This window comes from Rhyacophila brunnea, unplaced genomic scaffold (assembly GCF_057557595.1).
Source record: "Rhyacophila brunnea isolate RB1 unplaced genomic scaffold, BYU_Rbru_1.0 scaffold_2, whole genome shotgun sequence".
NCBI classification, from domain to species: domain Eukaryota; kingdom Metazoa; phylum Arthropoda; class Insecta; order Trichoptera; family Rhyacophilidae; genus Rhyacophila; species Rhyacophila brunnea.
Genome location: NW_028232859.1, coordinates 13,339,920 through 13,357,736, shown reverse-complemented (window position 1 = coordinate 13,357,736; position 17,817 = coordinate 13,339,920). Strand labels below are relative to the sequence as shown.

At 33.6% G+C, this 17,817-nt stretch overlaps 1 protein-coding gene across 3 annotated transcripts in view; it reads right to left on the bottom strand.

Moving 5' to 3' along the window:
- LOC147071881 (uncharacterized) overlaps positions 1–17,817 on the bottom strand; it is a 426,219-nt gene that overhangs the window by 12,571 nt on the left and 395,831 nt on the right. The gene's annotated exons all lie outside the window — the stretch shown is intronic.

Below are 17,817 nucleotides of genomic sequence, written 5' to 3'. Positions count from 1 at the left end.
TGAAGACTCTGAAGCAACTTTAGATATTAAATTTTATCTAACAATAAAGTCGAATACAGTTGGCAATAAAATAGTTGACGTTGCGAAGCAGCGCGTCGAATTATTAATTTAAAAAAGACAAAACGCGAAAGATGGGCCATAAAAGGGTATATTAAAGGCCGTTATTCGGGCCGCAAGTGGGCCCTAATAACTCTCCGGCCCACCCTTAACGCTCCACTAAACTTAGCTTAATGCTCCTTTCTGGCAATAAACATTCTTAGTCGAATTACAACATTGTTGCAACCGGGAATATTAATTGGAAACACCGTGGACATTACATTACAGTTTCAAGATATTATTAGAATTGTAAGCACTTATGTGCACCAAAATTCTTATTATGTGATTATTTATCGTCTCTGTGACTCGACATGTGAGTTTATTAAATAATCGTAAAAAGGATGACTTTAAAATAAAGACTGTTTATTTATTCAGAAGGTTTCCAGACGGTAAAGTTTGAAATAAGGAACATTTTTTTCGAATTAGTGTCTTCTGCCAGAACAGCGACGTTATATCCCTACAAGCATGAAAAAAAACAGAACTGAGATGCAATAGAAATTACAAAAAAAGTCTATAGGTGATCATCATATCTATAATTAATTATAGTAATAAAAATTGATACTGAAAATTATTTTTTTGTTTTTAATTCGATTGGGCAATTGCGCGGCAATCAATCACTCGTGTGTGCTCTTAACAGCTTGTGTGCGCGAGCACGAATGCACAACTTAACCATGGAGTACGTACACAGACAGTAAGAATTTTATTAATAATGTAATTATATTTATGTATTAAAATTTAAATTTAATTCCTATTAGCAGTTGCTATGGATAAATATAGTCGTTCAAAATTTTGGATTGTTACAAGAACAGAACACTGTCAAAGTGGTTGGTTGGGTTAGTTTCCCAGCGGAAAATACGCATCTTATAATGTTATAGATAAACTATTAAACATATTGTTATGTGTATGTCGGCCGAATTCGGAACTAAATAAACTAAGCCATTGTTAAAAAAATGAAAAATAATGTTTTGGTAATAATTAATTGTGACTTAGAATCCGACCATGTCCGATCCCCTAATAAGATCATATGGGCCTCCACAGAGTGAATTTTTGTATTGAGATATTTTGTTTTTATGAGAAATGGATGTCAGCCACTTGCTTAACCTATTAGGTCCATACTCTGACTCATAGAAATTGAAAATTAATTTGTGTACTTGCCACACCCAGAATTCGAACCTACCCACGACGCAATAGGCCGACGCTTAACCCGCGCGGCCATCCTGCGTGGGTGAATTCCCACTGTTTATTGGTTATACTGAAGATTTTAATTAATAATCGTGAACATATTCGGAATGCAATATTTCTCGATGCCGCACAAGTGGCCATGACCCAAATGAAAATGAACCCACGAAAAACCTAAAACTCTGTAAAATTCTATAACCGAAAACTAGTGTGTCGTAATATGTCAAAAAATTTCAACCACTTGGGACGTCAATGGACTTTCCGTTTTTGGTTTTCGGAATTTCACTACTGTTAAGAACCATCATCAGTGGCCTAACAACTCAGAGCGAGTCTTAAACGTCCTTCAAGAACTTCCGCCATATCTCCCTATTCTGGGCCAGTGTCGTACAAGAGTGTTTGCGTTGGCCGCTTTAGTATCTTTGTCAACACCGTCCAACCACCGGAGTCTGAGCGTGCTCAGTCGACCTACGGCGACCGGTTTGGTATCCAGGATTCCCCTCGGCGGTTAGACACTGTCCATTCTTGCTACATAGTTCGCCCACCGGAGTCTAACAAGTGTAACGAATGGGGGGATACACTATTCTTGGAAGAGGTTGTAGAGCTCTAGACGTTGTTAAATACGCCATTCGTCTCCTTCTAATACGGGGACATACATGCCAGTTATAGTCAGGCACTTCGAGTGCAATGTGGAAATCTGAATATGATGGTTGTTTCATAAATGGTAATACGTTAATTATTGAGATTTGAACGAAATATACAATCGAAAATCTTCATTTACTCCGAACAGGTCACCGCATTGCATTAGAAAATATTCAATAACTAGCACTACTATCGTAACTCGCAATTAAGTATTCCGGCCCGTCTATACATAGTCAGCCTCGGAGTTGATTATATCCTACGTAGGTTCTTCCTTTCGAATACATCGAGAGCATGCTCATTGGCCCACCAACCCCGAGCCGTAGGTCAGTATTGGTCGGACAAACGTCTTGTACCTACATCAGAATTTTTGTAGACCAAAGTAGCACCGGTTCCAGGGCTCGAAATTGACCGGAACGCACCGGAGCGCCGTTCCAGTTCGTGAAATTTGTAAAATTATCGCTCCGTCTCGTGAACAAAATATTTTGACCGTCTGAGGTTGATTGGCCGTATAATAGAAAATCTAACACACTCATTTTTATAAAATACACATAAAATTTTATAACTAGGTATATAAATATCTACAAAAAATTGTCGACCGCTCCGGTTCGTAAACTTTTCCATTTCGAGCGCTGACCGGTTCGATGTTATGAATATACTTACTAAAAAATGTGAATTGACGCATATGACACACTGACGCTGATTTGGTTTCCAGTATTTATAATATTTTCAAAGACAATTATCTTTATGAATTACGATTTGTAACACTGTTTACCTCTCTCTGACGCTAGAAATTTTTCATTTAATATCTGTCCCACCATTTTAACAGTCCATAGATAGCAGCAGATTGTAGAACCTACCTACCTACCTACGGAAGTGTTATTTGCCCCATGTTGGTAGTTAACTGCGTCCAAGAAGGCAATGCGATAAATTATATTCTTTTTTTATTTTATTTATCACAGCGGCTTAGTACTACAGTACTATATTTATAATATACGAGTATGAAGCAGCTGGGAAAATTACGATCCAGCAAATGATTAGAATAACCTCCTTATAATTAATTCCCCGGGAATTTTTGAAATAAATTAGGCAATCATGGAATTTTAGATAAATGAAAAGTAACCAAAGGCAACGAACGAATGAAGCAATTAGTGACGCTTTGTTAACTATAAACATTTCCATTTTAGACCAAAGTTTATATTTTATCTTGAATAAAAAAGATTGTTTAACAGTATGTAAGAATATAGCAAAATCGAGAGTGACGTTGGCCAATCTATATTTTCATGTTTTTTTTCTGATTCTGTTAATATGATCATAAATAAATTTAATACAGTCGAACTTACTATTATTACGAGAAAGATGGGACCAACTGAATTTTCTCGTTATAAGCATTACTCGTTATATCGTTATATGTATAACATTTTTCGCAACACGTTATATTTAAGCATAGAACATAAAAAATCTGAAAACCATCGTAAAAATTTCCGAAACAAGCATGGCATTCATAAAATACAAAATAAGTTGTTTATTGTAATGAAGTGCTGAGCCGCCGGCGCTGGTAGGTACCTACTGACTTCACAAAGCTTAATTTTTTTTACATGAAATTTCAACCATATGCGTGGATACTTTTTCAATGTTGTCGGCGAAAACACCAATTAGGTACTTAGACAGGTACTTAACTAGTGTCATAAACGTAATCCGAACCCGGTGGCATCGGTCTAGTTAACTGCCCGGTCTGATTTTATTGCTTAGGGTCGAAAATGTTATTTTTAAACGATCGACACATTAACAGTTTTGCTCGGTATACCCGAGAAGTAGCTAATTATAAAAGTGAATAAATGTATGGAGAAAATCATAAACTAAAATGTCAACGAATGTTTCCTCATTACATCCGAGATCTCGCTATTTTCGTGATCGTAATAACCAACTTTGACTGTACATACTGATATTATTGTAGGTTTCCACGAACACAATAATAAAAACCAGCTACTGTGGAGTTGCTGTATTATAAATCATGGCACGATAGTTACCTATTTGCTAATTGCTAATTTTTGGATCTATATTTGAATAGGTACAGCAAAAGGTTACGCACCTGCCAATATTCATCGCTAAAAATGAATGATGGGTGAAAGCAATAACAGAAATCCCTACACTGTAAAAAAAGATTTTTTCGAATAAATCAGTGCTCCTCTCGGGTTCTGAATTATTTCACCCACGAGGTTCTCTATGGTTAGGTCGAATAAGATATTTTTTACATCTAATCTATAGATTTATAGCAGAGGATTGATTCGTGACACAAACAAGGAACAAGTTTAGTGGGCAATAAGGCATACTAATATAGATTATTACTTTTTTCCACTTGACGATAGGACATTGTATTAGAAATAAAACGTTTTTAGCAAAACTTGCAATTTGCTACATTTTGGTGATGAATTTCATTTTAAATAATTAATATGTATCAATGAACAATAGAATATTATATTATTTACTGTTTTAGTTAAAAAATGAACTCTTAATAAATTGATAAAAACCCCTGTATCATTTACATTCTTTAGAAGGCAATTGTATTTTATGAATATTTTAAATGTTTCAACGTAGTTTGATTAAGTTATCTAACAGGTGACAAAACGATTTTAACATATTCTTTTTACAATTAAAAAAAATCGGTGTGTACATAATTTATTTATCGTTGAAGATGCCACATTGTTTTCATCGCGTTATATAAAAAATTAGCATCCGTAATGGCACTTTTTCCACTTCAATTGTAATTAGGTTGCAAAAATCGGTGTGTGTGTACTTATGTACGCGCGTTAGAAGTTATACTTCTTTGGCGTAACAAAACAAAAACAAAACTTGTGATAAACTAGATTCTTTGACTAGCTCTTAATTATCTTGTTAAATTACACACTCAAGAAAAAGGACCGCTTATTGGAACGCCGTTGGTTTATTTCTATACACTTTAACTTGTATTACTAAATTATATAATGGTTTCTCGTTGTTTTTATTTTTAAAGTACCAACTGTCACTCTGACGTTTAATAGTTTGTTTACGTAAGGAATTGCAAATGACCGAAAATAATAAATACGCTGCCTAGGCAACGGGACAATTCTAAACTATAAATTATACAGTATAATCGTCACGATTGCAGTATCATACTGTAGCGTAAAGGTAGTGCGTTCGGCTGATAACCGAACAATCGGTGGCTCGAATCCAATCGAGTGCGTTTTTTTTCGTGTGAAAAAATAAATTATGCGTGTCATGTCACACGCCAAAAATACACTTTAATCTGATTTCCCAAACGCGTCAAAAAAAAACTTCAAAAATATATTTTTATAAAAAATGAAAATGTAACTTGATTTTTTTAAAATTTGTGTCGAATTGAGCTTTGATGCGGTCGCCGACAAGATATTGAGTTGAAGTTTTCAAATTCACCCGCAGAGGCATTGCAATTATTACTTTTTGAACAATTACTAAGGGTGAAATAGGTCATGTTATGATTAATATAATATTTGTAGAAATGTAGACAAATTGGTAGGTCAACACCAGTCTCGTTACTCCCATTAGTTAATTCATTTAATTTGACTGATTTCATTGATTTTTTGGCGAAATTAAAACATTACACTTTTATTCTTAGTTTATTATTTTTTGATACCTACAGTAAAGAATACGGAGAGGGGTTATTCAAATCCCAGCGCACTGAAAAAATTATGAGAATATTATTTGTCGTTTCATTAGGCTTAATTTTAAAAGCCTTACGAAAATTTTGTATTTCTAATATAAGAACTTATACTATAATATAGAAATTTGTATTTTACAACGTTTTTATTAGGTCGTATTCTTATTTGTCCGGTGGTTGTTTATCCGGTAAAAATCTTGCAATCGATGTTTAACTAACTTCCCGACTAGCTAGACATTTGAAACTTTTAGAATATATCAGAACACGATGCCAATGCATTCTTTTAATACTTTTAGCCATCTTTAAGTAGAATTGAATTCATTTTCAGTTAATTCTGTTTTGTGTGAAAAGTTATTTCGGAAGAAATCCGTAATCCAATCCACTATTATTGGTTGCTAGAGGGGTCTGGGGTCCTAGCAACTAAATTATTAATATATACGTGCGTTACTATGGAAATCAATATGAATGTCAAAATGACATTTCAGTATTATTTCTATCAAATACATTTTTTTGATCGTTCAAGCTAGTCAAGTCAAGTTTATATGATTCAACAGAAAATTTAAAAACGTTGTACATAAAAAGTTCTTTTTATCTTGTAACAATTAGTTGTTTATTTCTTCCAAAATTTTTACATTTATCAATGTTTTCCGAACCATACACAATATTATGTTAAAGAAAGTTTTAATGAATATCAGAATATCAATATTGAAAATTCAAAAAAATAATGAGTACCTACATAATATAATCATTTCCGTAAAAAAAATATAATACAAAACATCTTGACTATGGCACGATTTAAACACCTTCCAGTAGCCAATCATCATGACCTTAAAATATTAAAATAGTGAATTTAATGGTACAATATTTACAATAATAAAAAAAATCTCAATTCACCAACACATTAACGATCCACGCATACACACAAGCTGTATGTGGGTCTATTCTATGCTTATCGACCGCTAGAGTGATAAAGTGAAAAATATTATCAAACTTAGGGTAGGTTTGTATCAAAATATTAGCACTTATTGTAACAATTACACGAAGCCGGTTTTTATTGTTGCAATAAGTGCGATATTTTAACAGCAGCAAGATAGGTGCTGTTAAAATATAGCACTTATTGCAACAATAAAAACCGGCTTCGTGTAATTGTTACAATAAGTGCTAATATTTTGATACAAACCTACCCTAAGTTTGATAATATTTTTCACTTTATCACTCTAGCGGTCGATAAGCATAGAATAGACCCACTGAACCAATTTTGCCTTTCACTTTCATAGAAATAAGGTTACACGCCTCGCATTTGCATAACGTCTTAAGCCCCACGTAAGCCGTTGGACCCTGGTGGGAAACGGAAACACCATAAAAGACAATATATCTCGCAAGCGATAATATGCTTTAATTTATTAATGCATATGGTTTTATGTGGCGTGTTGAAAGTGAGGTGTTTTGATTGATTGTGTATTGTTCGATTGAAATACCTATATTGCGAGCAGGAGGCTGTTGTAATCTTGTGTAGGTATATGCTGTCATAAGTTGATACACAAATCGCTAATTCAGCATCACACTGTCCTAACTCAAATTTAGAATGATTTGCTTTAATAACGTTGTTTATTACTATCAAAATATATATTAGATTCATAATAATCTTAAATATAATTTTACATTTTCAAATTTTTGAAGCCTGTACACGGGTCAGAAACATTATTTTTAAAACAATTGCTGACATGAAAGGTGAACAAAATAAATGAAAATACCGTTGCTATCATTCGCATTACACACTGAAAGACTGTTGAGGCATTTTGTTGGCAATGGTAAAAGATAAAAGGATTAGGTACCAACTTTATAGAGGACTTTTTCCTACATCCATGGATGGGTTTTCCATTTAGTAATTAATAATCCGTAATAATCGAGCAAATTTGAGTATACATTTATGACACCACCTCTTTGGATGCCATATTTACAGCACGGTACCAACGTGTAAAATTTTCATCTCCTTTTCAAGACTAGTTTTCATAGAATGATAACTATTTTAATTAAATAAGTTTTTGTTACGAGTTTATGGACGTAAAACTACGATTGTCATCGAGGGCGGTTGTGAAATACTTAATCGAAAGAAATAATTATTTTTAAATTGCTTTTATTTATTGAATACACGTAAACATCTATGTCAGTTGAGATCACACGGAGTTATGCTCATAAAAAGTAGTCACCGGAACGCAGTAATCGCGGCTTGTTTCCCCCCAACATTGAGAATCCGAATTTAAACATGATATTTTTGGAGGGGACACATTTGTCAACACTGTGATAGCATTTTTATTTAGTCGTGTCTATTCCTTCAAAATTTATACTTAAGCGATTCTAATGTTATAATCTTTTTTAGAATTATTATCAACTACCTTGCCGAATACAAAGACTCAGTCATACGTCAAAATATATTATAGAATTATAGGTAATCATCATATTATTACCTATATCAATCATAAGTATATATATTTTTAAGATCCTGAAAGCCTGGGTTTTATTAATAGATTCATAATTAAATATAAAAATACTTTTGGGGTGTCTGAATTTCCTTATACGTCTGCCGCAATATTCTTCCCTAAGTAAGCACTTATTACGTTAAAATAAGGGAGGGCAATATTATTAGGTCAAGGCGAGGGTGTAAAATTATCTCGCGGGAGGGAAACATATAATATTATGAGAGATAATGCATCGAAACAATATCTTAAGCTTCTCTTTTCAGGATGTACCTATTCGTCTTATTATTCTATTTATATCTAGCCCACTATTCAAGATTTATATACATTTTATTTATTCATGTGCTGCCTGTCCATGAGGTTGACGAAAACACTACACTTAGATGGCGTAGTTAAGAATTATATGCAATAAAGTCGCTTAGGTAGATAGTTTCTATCTTAATCCTATTCGGTCTACTTTTTTATATGTATCATTCAGAGGATTTATAGAATTATCTGCTTTTAATATTAATAATTGTTAGTCGTTGCTCTTTAGTTGAAACGATGGATCCGGCCATATTGAAAAATATAAGCTTTGGTCTTTTAATTTTATAATATTTCTGCTGATAATAATGGTTTTATCTAGCTATTTAATGATAAATACAGACTGGTGAAGGTAAACGATAAGTACAGTTGAGACTTGAATAGTTTAGGTACGAGATTATGGTTGATGTATTAAAAATAATAAATGGTCAGTGGTTTCGAAAAAAACAATAATATTAAATGACAAACAAATGAATATACTTAACACAATTTTACTAAATTTTTATTTATGGTAAGCAGTACTTTGTGATTTTTTAGTCATTCTACTTTGAAGTAAGTTTTTTTTAACTTGTTTTTATTTTTCTGAACAATAAAGGTATTCTATGATAAGTCACAAGCTATGGATGGGCAGTTATTAGATCGGTTGAAAAAATATACTTTTATATTTCACCGCTGCATGGCGCTAGTGATTTTCATATATTTTTAGTGGTCTTTGGCGAATGTAAGAATTTACCAATAAAGGAAATAATCAGTTTAAAAATTTTGTGGGAACTGTATTATAGTTAAACAATTTATCAAAATGAGTTTTGTTTTACATGGCAAGGTAAACGTTACAATGTAATCACTTATGACCCACCTAACTAGTCCTCGGTACCGTACTATTAAAGTGTGTATGTGTTCCAAAAAGCTAACGTGTGGTCGAATTATTTAAAGCTGAGTCATAATCGCTTAGTGTGATTTAATTTATTTTAGATTGTTAATGAGAATAAGATAATTCAAGGACTGATCTTAAAGCGCAGTGAATTGAATATGCATAATATTTAATAACTTCACTGTCAGCATCGATATTAATATATGCACGTACAGATATTTTAAGAAAAGTTGGCACCGACTTAACAATTATAGATTGAATTGAACAAAGCACGATATCATGAAATGAAGAATAATTAACCGAGTATTAAACGAGGACATGTGAAAAATAATTAAATAGTGAGCTAGGACCAGATTTCATATTACCACATATTATACACCTATCAATGAGTGAAACATGATTCAAACATTTAACTGCTTTATATGACAACTTACAAACATTTTTTTTCCGAACATTGGATTACATTTTATTATTGATTAAAATCTATTCATTATCAGGATTAGACAACAACCAGGACAATTTTATTCAAATATATTTTTATTGTCTAGTAGGTAGGTACCTACTGGAAATAAAATGAAGCTCTATTCTAAAAAAGATAACTACCTGCATGAAATTTTAAATTGATCTTGATTGAAAAAATATATCTCTAATTTTATTTTATAAACGAACTGTTTTCTATGAATACTAACATTTTTTAACTTGATAAAACATATTGTATTCTAGGTATATTTAGAATACATGTTATGAATACAAATCTTGTGAATTATTTGTTGAGTAAAAGAAATAGTTTATTAAATGTATAATATAGATATTAAACTAATCCCGGGATTAAGACATTTTAAATCGTGTAGTTGATACGAGCAGAATCTCAGGATCGCAAACCTTAGTAAAGTATAATAGTAGAGTAACTTGGCACTCCGGCGCTAGGATGAAAATGGTGTAATATATTCTATTTTTTTTTTACATATATTATTATATTATATATTATCTATTTATTTATTAATAGATATATTAATACAATTAAAAAAACGTATACTCTAACGATGATATCATCGGTTATCCGTTACTCTCAAATTTCTATTGCATGCAATATTATAACTATAACATGTTTGAAGATATTTGAAGTAGGGTTAATATGACTCGTAGAAAACTGTAATCATGTAAATGGTGAGTCCAAGTTAGTGGCATAATAACGTGTTTATATATATTACCTTTTTATAGGATGCTATGAAAAAAAAATCCACCTTTTAGAGTTGGAGTATGTTCTTTCCCAAATTAAGATGGAAAGCCACGAAGCGGCGCAAACATAAAACCGTGCATTAAACCAGCGCCCGCCGGCAACATTTTACTGATAGTAAACGTGTTCATTGCCGCGATGACAACTCAAGTTAACATTGATATACCAGCGGACCGCATTTGACCTGGTAATATTGCTTAATATTAATCGAGCAAAATGTATCGGAATGTAAGTTGTGTCAATAATTTATTTTCCTGTGGTTTGTTTCTGTGATTGTTTTCGATGAAGTTATGTCGACAATGTAATGGCTGCCGCAGAATGCGGTATTGCGTATATTTATTATTGTAATAAAATCGTGCTGGCATATTAAATTTGTTCACAAATAATAATATTACAGCGTAGGCTTCTTATACACGAGTGACAGATTACATGTGGGGTGGCGCGGTTTCGTTCGCACATTACGAAAAGTCACTCGGCTTGTTTTGTATGAAAATGTAGACCACGGTTGACACTCCGCGTCTAATTTGTCATTCGTGTGCCGCAGGCTTTATGGTTTGGTCATAGAGGGGTGTCTTATTATGTGTAGTTGAATATTTTACGCGCTCGATGATTTTCCGAAAATATTAAAACGTGTTCGATTTACAAAATTTTCACGAGGCAGAGGATATTTTCGATGATTTCACGAAATGAAGTTGATTTTCGAATAGCTCCGGTCCACTTCGAACACTGAGTGTAGTGTTCATCAAGTCTAAGAAAATAAATACAAGATACTTTTATTATTGGAAGATACTAAAACCACGATGGCCGCGCGGCTTAAGAGTCGGCCTCTAGCGTCATGGGTTCCAGGATCGAATCCTGGGTCTGGCAAGTACACATTATTGTTTTTCAATTTGTGTATACGTCAGAGTATGGACCTAATAGATTGAGCAAGTGGCTGACATCCATTTCTCGTAAAAACAACAAATCTGTTAATACAAACCTCCACTCTGTCGAGGCCTATATTATTATGATCTTATTAGGATCGGACATGGTCGAGAAAACCTAACACTGGAATTGAACGACTATTTGAAATGTGTATATTTATATTAACACATGTTACTTGAGTCGGTATGTAGCTAAATGATGTATATATGTATGTCTGTATAATGTATGCTTAATGATGAAAATTGCAATTTTTATTAAATAGGTACTTAGTCATGGGCGCCGCCAAGATATTTTGTAAGGTGGTGTATGTAAGAAAACTCATATTCTTATTCCACCAAATGTTGGATATTTCGTATAAGCGTCGCAGTTATTTATTATAATATTTTGTTTAACATTATGTTTGATTTTTTATGTGTAGAACTTCTCCAATAAATAATATTGTTATATTTATATTCTTCTTCTTCTTTCACCCTGTCACATCCCAACATTGGGGCATAGGGCAAGCACAAGTTGGCGCCACTTCCCTCGGTCCATCGCCAACTCCTGCGCCTCCCGCCATGTCAGACCTGCAGCACGTAGGTCGCTTTTGTAGCACCGCTGCAGGGTGAGGGGGGGCCAGCCACGGCGACGGAACCCCTGAGGCTGTGCCACAAGGGTACGAAGTGCCGCACTCTTTGGCGGCATCCGGAATACATGTCCCAGCTACGTAAATCATCTCTTCTTTGTTTAACGCGTGCGTGCTACCTGTGCTCCTGTATGGCTGTGAGACATGGCATCTTACTAAGCTTCAAGAGTCTCGGCTTTTGAGCTTTGAGAATCGATGTCTCCGCCGAATCTTAGGGGTACATTGGTATGACCGCGTTACAAACACCCGAGTTCGTGAGCAGACACAACAGCCTTAGGTGTATATTAATATAATATACAATAATTATCTAAAAAAATTATGACCACGTTGCACCACGCTGCCGGCGCCCATGTACGTAGTTATTAAAACGATTATCGATTTTAGTTCAAAGAAAATACGTGTCATGCTAAATTAAAACAATTTTTGAAGTTATACTTCTTTTGGCGCGTTTGGGAAATCAGATCAGAGTGTAATTTTGGCGTGTGACATATAACACATAATTTATTTTTTTGACACGAAAAAAAACGCACTCGATTGGATTCGAACCATCGATTATCCGGTTATCAGCCGAACGCACTACCTTTACGCCACAGTATGATACTGCAATCGTGACGATTTTACAGTCTAGTATTATAGTTTAGAATTGTTCCATTGCCTAGGCAGCGAATTTATTATTGTCGGCCATTTGCAATTCCTTACGTAAACAAACTATTAAACGTCAGAGTGGTTGGTACTTTAAAAATAAAAACAACGAGAAACCATTATATAAAATAGTAATGTAAGTTAAAGTGTATAGAAATAAACCAACTGCGTTCCAATAAGGGGTCCTTTTTCTTGAGTGTGTAATTTAACAAGATAATTAAGAGCTAGTCAAAGAATCTAGTTTATCCAAAGTTTTGTTTTGGTTTTGTTACGCCAAAGAAGTATAACTTCTAACGCGCGTACATAAATACACACACCGATTTTTGCAATCTAATTACAATTCAAGTGGGAAAAGTGCCATTCTGGATGCTAATTTTTTATATAATGCCTTGAAAACAACATCTACAACGACAAATAGATTATGTATTCTGTTTTAAAATGGTTTATATACATATAATTTTAAAATTGCTAATGGTATAAGTCGTAGGCATTCTAAAATACTGTCGAGAAGCTCTGAAGTCCTTGATTATAAATTTGGCTAAACTCGACCTCTCTATAAGACAAGATTAGTTCATCCAGACCGAAGGGTATAAATACTGAATGAATCAAAAAGTCTAAATAAGACAAGTATTAAAAAAGGTCGCGAGCCTACTTAAAGAACTTAACGAAACACAAAGGAAAATTTCTACTAAAATATGCGAAAGAAAGAAAAAACTAACTTTAATTTTTTTACGCTGAACATGTTGTACAAAAGAAAGTTAGAGCCGCCAAACAATCAAGATATCAACACGAGCCTTCTTAATGCCGTAAAAACTTCAAACTTTTTTATTTATTGTGTATTTCTTTCTTGTTTCTTCTACAATATAATAATAGTATATATATACACTGCTAGCGATTAAATGATATGTTGAATATAAGCCACTTCCAGTGGGGTGTTACGTATCGTTCGCAAACGAATGATTAATATCTAATTCTATATTTCTTCTTCCTATCTGTCGCTAAAAACCACCAAAGTCTTGTCACATTGATACATCTTCGTGCAAACCCTCCGCTCATCATTGCGTGGGTGGACTAGGGGTTGAGCGCCTAGGCCACCCACGCAATTCTAACGTGACACTTTACACCGAAATCATCACACATTGTGATAAATATGCTATGATTTATTCCAAGCGTTAAGTATCTCAGAGTTATGAATTGTCAACCGTAATGTGCTTACCTACTGAATGTATTAATAGTGTCTAAGGTATTTTACTACGGGTTTTAACAGACAGTATAAATATTCAAAATTTGTTTTTATACCCTTTCCTTTACAAAGTAGGTAATAATAAGGTTTATCTTCTTTTATTTTACTAACTTGAGTACTATATAAACAATACATAACTGTATTCGTTGTAAGTAGCAATACCACTCTTCATAGTGAACACCATCTACGACCACGTCTTGAAACTGTATTCAAAATTCTACAATTCCATGTCAGTCTTCCCAAACCAGTCAATTAAAGATTTTAAATTTACGATCCAGCCATCCCCACCAAATTTTCCAGACCACTAGAAATACTGCTCTTAAATCCACCTTAGCTTATTTTTTTCCGAGACAAAAGAAAGGCCATTTAGTTCTCTCTCCATCTGAAAAGATATAAAAAAAATTATAATATTTTGCAGTGCTGACTCCGACAGAAACTACTGTATAACCCATATTTTCTCCTGTTATTTTTTTTCTTTCTTCTCTCAGACCCACTACGAAGGGCCACGAGCTCTTCGTTAGTAGGTAAGTATACAAACGTGAGTACTACAACAGATGACGAGGATAAAAGGCCGTTTAGCCTTAGTGCCAGATATTATACCTATATAGGTAAATCATGGTATAAATATTCGTTGTCAGTGTGTATTTGCCATTAGTGAGCGAGCATAATGCCTGAGGATGACGAAAGGCTAAACCCGGGTCGCAAAAAATGACTCAAATAGAATAGTAGGTATACAACATAAATCAATTAGAATTTAAGAACTCAATACTTTTAATAAATAAATGTTGCTAGTTATAAATATCTAACCGATAACCCGGCAGAAGGGATAAAAACGGTATTTCGTTATTTAAGTAATTATAAGAGTATGAGAATCTGGTCAAGCTGAGAGAATATTAAAAAAAAAATGTATTGACCGCAACTGGTGGAAGGCAATTATAGACCAAGCGAATACCTGTAAAAAGGTTGTAAGAAGAAGAAAAAGGGGAGAAAGATGTAGTTACTTAGTAAATCAGTATAATTACAGACTTGTGACCCAAAAAGCGTAATAAAATAAATTATTGTACGTTGTTTATGGGTACTTATATATGGCCGCGACCGGCGACTGTAGCTGGTATATAAAACAGTTTTCCTTACTTGTGTCATAATAAAAATTAATTTATTAAGCAAGATGACATTAAGATTAATTAGTCTAAAATTTGTAATCCCTATTATAATGAAACTTGGCACGTCACTGAACTATACTATCGCACCGATAAGAAGGCAATAACTCACGAAAGTTTCGAAAGGACTCTCTTTCTTGGAAACTCTTAATAAGGTCACTTAAGGGGTAATTTTTCAATTCATCGGAGGCAGTTGGGCGCCACTGATAAGCTTAATAACAGTTTGAAGTTATTCTAATCCTTAGTGGGGAAAATGTGGACCATATTAAAAAAAATAGTTCAGAATATTAATATATACTACTGATGCCTGAAAATACTGAAATATGAAACCTGGGTGGCTAAAACAGATTCAAAGGAATAATATGTAAGTACATACTATCAATAGTTCAGTAATATTAGGTGAAAATAATCCCTGTAAATAATTATCCTGAAGTGGAGGCTTTGCATACTATGCCATAGTGCTAGTGCACAATAAAAATCGACATTCGTATAATATACTGTGCTACGGCAGCTATCTTGGAAAATGGAAGACGATTTTTAGTTTTACGTATTAGCGGTAAAAATAAAATATCTTTCAAACAAAGTTGAAGAATATTAAAAAATACACCTACATTTATAATAGGACTACTTGTTATCGTATCTCCAACGGTAGTGTTGATTTTTGGTATGTTATTAGGTACTGGGTATAAGCAATATGCTTTGCAAAGTCGTATCCGGAAATTTGTACGTAAACGATTCACCGCTGGACACTTATTCATGCGCCGCAGTACGTGAAACATGAGTTCGTGTAACATTTAATCAAATGACGAGTTCTTCGTTGAACATTTCACCGTGGAGTATATTTGTACGTATGCTACAACATGTGGCGAATTTTATGAGATGTTTTTACTAGATTAGATTAGGGTTAATCTAATTGGAACATTACTATTTGCAAACTATCGCCGCTTTTTGTAAGATAGGTATAAATGTATTCCACGGTGAAATGTTCAACGAAGAACTCGTCATTTGATAAAATGTTATACAAACTCATGTTTCACGTACTCGGCGCACGAATAAGTGTCCCACGATGAACTGCATACGTACAACTTATATATAACCCTGCAAAGTCTATCCTTTAGAAAGATTTTTTCCAGAAAAAACCCTGATAATATGAAAGGACGATAGTATTCATAATTGGAGATAGCTACTAAGATGTATTAGAGAAAATAAAAGAAAAAGAAGTATTACAATATTTATTATACTTGATTACATAAATCAGTATAAGATTTTTCACCTATGCAGGTATTATAGGATTTGGATTTAACTAAAGCTCTTGTATAAGTTTCCATTCAAAACCACCTATACCGGATGTCGTGTATTGAAATTGCGTATTAATTCTATGCCGCGGTTGTAGATTGCAGAAACTATGCGAGTGGGTTGTAAACTTCTGCCATGTGCGTGAGACTAGATTAATCCACCAATCGTACAAAAGCTCGACAAAGTGGATAAACTTTGCAAAAAGAAAATAACATATAGGTAGCCGAAGTGGCGGTAGGTACTGCGAGTCGCAGATTAAAACTCAAACCGGGGAAAGTATGCTGCAATGTGCGAGCCTGAAAGTTCCCCGAGAAAACTTTGCGCGCGATAAATTATTCGGGGAACTCCGGCGACGCTTAATCCGGGAAACTATTTTGCAGATAACGACGTCTAGCGGGGGAGGGTACTTAGTACACGAAAAGGGTTGCCAGATTGGAGATTTCCTCTTTTTTATTATATGGTAATGCCGGGAGGATACCTTTTAGTTTTGGGGAAAAAGTGGCAACGAAATGACGCAGATTGAAGCAAAGGTGAGTAATTGATTTGTATATTGACATTATTAGACGTTGTCAATAGAGATAATATCTTACTTGAAGATGTATTATTGGTGTAGTTTTAGGAGAATTACTTGTTATCGACCATACAGAGGAGAGAAAGGGACATTGCGATTGTGTTGTCGGAAAGCAATCGAAATTAAATAAAACAACTTAGTTTTTATTTTTACTGGGTAAATAGTTATTTCATGGTTTATTTAAAAAAATAATACAGGCGAAGTCACTTAAGTTATTTTAACTGAAAATAAAACATTCGATTTATGTGGAAGTATTTAAAATAATATGACGCTGTTCTGAATTTTCTGTAATGGTTGACTAGGTACCTATTAGGCATATAATATAGTCAAGTTATAAAAAATAAACTATTTTAATGAATATTGGCTGATTGTATGCAGGTATAATTACAATTTTATTGAATGATTTACTAATATTTATTAATTGGTAATAATAAACATGGTATAATAATTGAACTGACGTTTACGTAATAGAACTCCGTTAAAAGTACATATTATATCGAAACAAAATGTTTGTTAATTCTACAATATTTTAGCTCTTTCGAGCTATAACTCCATTTTCAGAACTATCTAATTAATATTCACAAAACTTTGTTCGACGCGTCACGTTGGGGTCACCAGTATGGGATATTTAGTTATAGAAAAGGCGAGTTATTCAATCAAGGCAGGATTTGCGTATGCACAATATTTTATTGTCTCAATTTTAGTCAACAGTAATTTGGTTAAGTTTAACGTTTGAGTTAAACGTTAAAGTTGGACGTGTGAAAATATGTAACGAGTTGCTAAAATAAAAGTATTGAATGATAATGATCCTAATTTCCATAATGTGAAGTATTACGTATTAAAAATATAGGTTTCCAAGTCACTACAGTATAATATAATTA